Source organism: Aethalodelphis obliquidens, unplaced genomic scaffold (assembly GCF_003676395.1).
Source record: "Aethalodelphis obliquidens isolate GAN/ISIS:26980383/991018 unplaced genomic scaffold, ASM367639v1 scaffold40, whole genome shotgun sequence".
In the NCBI taxonomy this organism is placed as follows: Eukaryota; Metazoa; Chordata; class Mammalia; order Artiodactyla; family Delphinidae; genus Aethalodelphis; species Aethalodelphis obliquidens.
Window position 1 is genome coordinate 13,418,935 of NW_020837984.1, and position 5,685 is coordinate 13,424,619.

Below are 5,685 nucleotides of genomic sequence, written 5' to 3' on the forward strand. Positions count from 1 at the left end.
ATCTCTATATACAATCATTGACCATAGTGTTCCTGTAATATCTGCTCTCCCCCATCCTTTTCTAAGTTACAGTGTGACGGTTTTCTGAGTGAGCACTGAATAGATGCTGATTCCATGATCATACGAATTCTGAGAATAATATTTCATGTTCTTCTTGCCTACAAACTTATCTCCATCCTAAAGAGATTTAAGTGATTTATATTTTCTTCCTATAAGTCTGCTTTGGTAAAACCATAGCATTTGAGTGCCAAGATTGGAAATCTGAGGACCGCTTTATGCCTGTTACATTAACTAAAGCTAAACCTTTGAGCAGGCTCAATGTCTGCACGTGGAAAGTGAGCCAGGAGATGAACCTAGGGTACCACGCCTCTTTCAGATTAGTGGCTGATTCATTGAATTGAGCGGTGGACTGGCCAGCCAATGGCTTCCCCCCAAAGTGGTGGAAAACCCAACAAGGTGGCACTTATGCTTACGTATTTCTTTTCTGTTCTCTAATGCATGCAAAGGGATATGCACATTGTCCAGTACAGAAGAATAAAAACATTATTTTATAAAATCAAACCATCTCCTGAACTAAAGTAAAAGAGAAGGGCAGGTTTTGAACAAAGCTTTGGGAGGTTTTGCCTAATGAGTGAGTATACGTTTAAAAAATAATTTCTTAAATCAAAGACATTATGGGAATGGCAATCACCACAGCAAGCCCTCAAGTGTGAAACAAGTTCCATGCTCATTGTGGAAAAGAATGCTGAAGGATTTGTGAGACTGACAGAAAATTATGAACACGCGTCCTGTTTCTTGAAAACTATGATAAATGTTGGAATGTGTCCACGAAAGAATGAGTCCAGCTCTCCTTCCTAGAGTGTGAGAATATCAAATTCCAATCATTCATATTACAAGTAATGAAACTGAAGCCCAGAGAGGGGAAGAGAAGTTCAAGGTCACATATCTGGTCACTGTAAGAGCCAGGGTTATACCCCAAAGCTCAGTCCAGAGTTTTTCTACCACAGCATACATGGGTGCAGGAGCATTAATCTTGGAAAGAGAAGGACCCTTTCCAAGAATCCTTGAGATGACTGTTCATCTCCAGTCTGACCCTTCTCTGGAGACCCTTAAAGTGTTTAGCAGAAACAGTCCTGGTTCCTTTGCAAGATAAGTTTCACTCATCCTACCACTGGGAACTCGTAGCACAGACATGGAGATCTGGAGGTTTTAGGGAAGAACTCCTAAAAAATGTTTACAGCTGCTCTTTCTTTAAATGCTTAGTTGGGGGTCCCTAGGAATACAAAAGAAAAGATAGCAGGCCCCTGTCCCTGAGGACAGCTGCCCTGCCCCAGAAAAGCAGAGGAGAGAGATAAAGAAAATAGACTTGGCTGGGTGTCCAGATGGAGGGCAGGCGTATGTTTTCAGAGTTCAGTGACATCAGAAGTGAAGGTGAGAGGTGAGGAGCTTTGTGAACAAGTCAGACTTGAACAGGACAAGTGGGGTTAGAGAAGCAGAGGGCAAGCACTCCACATGGGAAGAGAAATATTACCTTTACCTGCTTCGGGAAACCAAAATTGATTTTTGCCGGGGGGAAAAGGCTTCTCACCCAATGATAGGATTGTCATCCCTGGAAGAGGTAACCAAACACTGAATAACACTCAGAGATGTAAGTAATATTGCAGCCTTATCTGAGAGTGAGTTCTGATGGAAGGAGGGGGAGGAGAGAAGGAGAGACAGAAAGTAGTCTTGGGAAGCTGGTCTGTATGATGGGGTGAGGAACGCATCTCATCATTAGGGGAAAATATTTAAAAAAAGATGCGGAGGAGGAAGTTGTTGAAAACACGTTTGGCTGACTTTAATACCAACAGCGAGGGGCCTCCACAGTATGTAGTGGGCTGAGCTGATCAGGGTACAGGGGTTGTCTTGCACAGTCCTTACAAAAGCCCTCCAAGGCAGGGGGAGGGGTGGGGGCTCATATGACTCATTTTACAGATGAGGAAACCGAGCCTCAGCTCAGAGTGCTACTCAAGGTCATGCAAGGAACGAACAGTGTGCTGAGATTTGAACTGAAGAAGTTCCACTCTAGGGCTCAAGCTTGGGATCATTCTGCGCTGCAGCCTTTCAATGATTTTCCTAGGTCTTCCACGTGCTTGCTAGTAAACCAGATAAATGCCTGCCTCCTTCAGTCCAATCATTAAGTGATAAATCGTCTCTTGAGTTAATTAGATTTTTCTCAAAACCTGAGAATGGCACAAGTCCCACTTCTATTTTTCCTTCTCTGAGAAGTTTTATTCACCCTCAGCAGTTGACCCTGATGCAGAGTCCTTAACCTTTGAGTGTCATGGGCATCTAGTGAAATTCATGTTCATGAAAAACAATGTTTTCAAATGTATTAAATAAAATACATAGGGATGCCAAAGAAATCAATTACATGGACACACACTTATCAAAATATTTTAAAAGTTTATAGTACGATTGTATGAATATTTATATTAAATTTCTTTATGTAAAACCTTTATTTCAGGCCTTAAATTATAAGATTAAGATCAAGGCTAATAACTACCATAATTTTGAAGTAGTAATGAATGTGAGTGACATTTTGAGATCTCTTCCCAAACTACAATGTAGTATAAAATATCTGTCATTTCTCCTGGGGACAGTTTCAGGGACTGCTAATACTAGACTGGTTTGTCACCTATGTCATAATAGCAGGAAATGCTAAAGTTTAGTTACAGGTTAGTGAGAATAACAATGCATTTTTTTCCATCTGTGTTTATGGCCCCTGAACTGGTTAAGAACACCTGCCTGGAGGGAGGTGAAGAGAAGCACAGCCTGGAGTGGGCACTGGTAGAAATGGAGATGGCAGGAAGGAAGAGTCGCACACATGTGAATGGAATTAAAGCAACAGGTCTTTGTTGGGCACTTTTCTTATAAAGACACCTCTGGTTCACCCACTCTCTATCCTGTGCCTTCTCAGTGGCCCCAGCCCTCATCCATGTGGCAAAAATTCATCCAAGAAGCCAGAGATTGTCTCTCTCCTTATAACCTGGACACTCAGGACTCTTTCACACAATTATTTAATAATCATATATTGTCTTAGACTGTGATGTTACAAAATGAATAAGACACAATTCCAGGGCTTCTCTGGTGGCACAGTGGTTAAGAATCCCCCTGCCAATGCAGGGGACACGGGTTCGAGCCCTGGGCCGGGAAGATCCCACATGCCGCGGGGCAACTAAGCCCGTGCCCCACAACTACTGAGCCCGCACGCCATGACTACTGAAGCCTGCGCACCTGGAGCCCATGCTCTGCAACAAGAGAAGCCACTGCAATGAGAAGTCTGCACACCGCAACGAAGAGTAACCCCCACTCACCACAACTAGAGAAAGCCTGCACACAGCAAAGAACATACAATGCAGTCAAAAATTAAAAAAAAAAAAAAGATACAATTCCAATTCTTGTCCCTTAATGATTGGTCTCAAGGAGACTGGGCATTTGGTTGCTGGAAATCACAAGGCAAATTTACTTATCAAGTCAAATGCTTTGCCTCTCTTTTTGTTTGTTACTTTCTGTTCTTATATTAATTATTTTGGTTCTGCTCTCCTCATTTTAATATTGTTGGCCCTTTCATATCTTCTTGAGTTGAGTATACATTTCTTTTATTTTTTCTTTTTTGTGTCTTGTAAGTGATTAAGGGAGTGAGTTTTTCTGAGTAGAGCTTTACTCTTGGTTGAAAGTGTAAAATATCTTTAGCTCTGAAATATTTTGTTTTATTTATTTCATTATGTTTGACAAATGTATTTCTTGGTTCAGGGTTTCCATATTCTCTTTATGTACTTAAGATTTCCAGCATTTGTTGTATTTATTTCCTTTTGTTTACTGTGATATTTATTTCTTCCAGAGTAGACTATTCATCTCTCTTTTGCAGGATCTCTTCCTTTTTCTTCTCTTTTCCTCTTTCTTCCTTTCTTTGGTCCTTTGTTTTTTGCATAAATGTGCACTGTTGTCCTGTTTTTTCTTTTCATTTTACTCACCTTGGGCAGAACCAGCCCTACTGCCCGAATACCATATGGGTGAATTTCCCTTGATTCTATGCCCTCTCTGTTAGTTTCTTCCATCTGAGCTTCAACTAGATCCTTTGTGCTCCATGTTCTGCTTTGCTGAGGATGGAAAGTAAGGACTATTTGTAGCCATGATTGGTGGGCTTGTTCTTTTTTCTATTATTTTATTAATTTATTTATTTTAAAAATAAATTTATTTATTTATTTTTGGCTGTGTTGGGTCTTCATTGCTGTGTGCGGGCTTTCTCTAGTCATGGCGAGTGGGGGCTACTCTTCGTTGCAGTGCATGGGCTTCTCATTGCAGTGGCTTCTCTTGTTGTGGAGCACGGGCTCCAGGCACATGGGCTTCAGTAGTTGTGGCACTTGGGCTCAGTAGTTGTGGCTTGCAGGCTCTAGAGCGCAGGCTCAGTGGTTGTGGTGCACGGGCTTAGTTGCTCCGCGGCACGTAGGATCTTCCTGGACCAGAGATTGAACCCATGTCCCCTGCGTTGGCAGGTGGATTCTTAACCACTGTGCCATAAGAGAGGTCCTCTATTATTTTATTTAAAGTCTTATCCTGGGATTCACTCTTGCTAGACAGGTGCCCATCCTTCCCTTGGATTTTGGATTGTTCCCTCAACTCAGGGAGAGCTATTGAACTTCACTTTCTTCAGTGATAATCTGCCCTAAATTAATTATTCCCAATTTCATCTGATTTTTTTCCCCATCTACTTCTCTTCCTCCTCTCCCAATCATTCGGTGGGAAAATCAAGAGAACTTGAAGGCTTTCTTGCAGGATATTTCTCCTTTGCTTCTCTGACTCCTCTCTCTAGCCTGTTCTAGAACCCAAGAGACTGACTTTTGGATTAGACCATCGATAAACCATATACTGTGTTTTCCCTAGCTTCTTGTTGGATTGTCAATGGCAGGCACAAACAGACGGTCAGAGGATAAAACAGAGTGAAGACGGGGATTTATTCAGTTGACTCCCAACTTTCCAGATGTCAGGGACCACCTTGATAGCTGTTGGTCCCCTTGGGTACTGCTCCTCCCCTTTTCCTTTAGGCCTAGGGGAGACCCTGGCTGCCTTTGCTGCTGGCCTTAGGGAGCTCACTACCCCTGGTTGGTTCTTCTTAGCCCTGTCTGTACCATTACAAGCCTGTGCTTTATTAAGGACAAGCCCCCCTTCCCAACCCCCTTCTTCCTGATAATTCCCTAGCTGATAGAGCATCAACCACAGCACTATGACTTCTAGTAGAAGAAGGGGATCGTGCATATCTCCTACGGATCACCCACCCCGTAAGAGGCAAAAACAAGTTCTTGTCTGACTTTTAATTTTCTCTTTCCATTTTGCTAAGTCACTTTTTGTTCTTGGATATATTAACCTGGGGTGATCATTCTTCAATCCTCTCCTGACTTCTTCCCAGTTGGTGAAAAACAAAATGGTGAATCCTGGCAGTTTTCCTCATTTCTGCTATGTCATCATACATAGTAGTGGGAAAAGGCTTTTAACCCATAAAGGAATTTTTAGTTTGTTTCTCTAAGATGTCTACCTCCCACACCCAGTATGTGCTTCCTTCACAGTGGGGCATATTTGTATGATTCTTCAAAATTTCATCTACTCGCCTTGTTCAGGGTACCACTTTTAAAGGATACACTATAT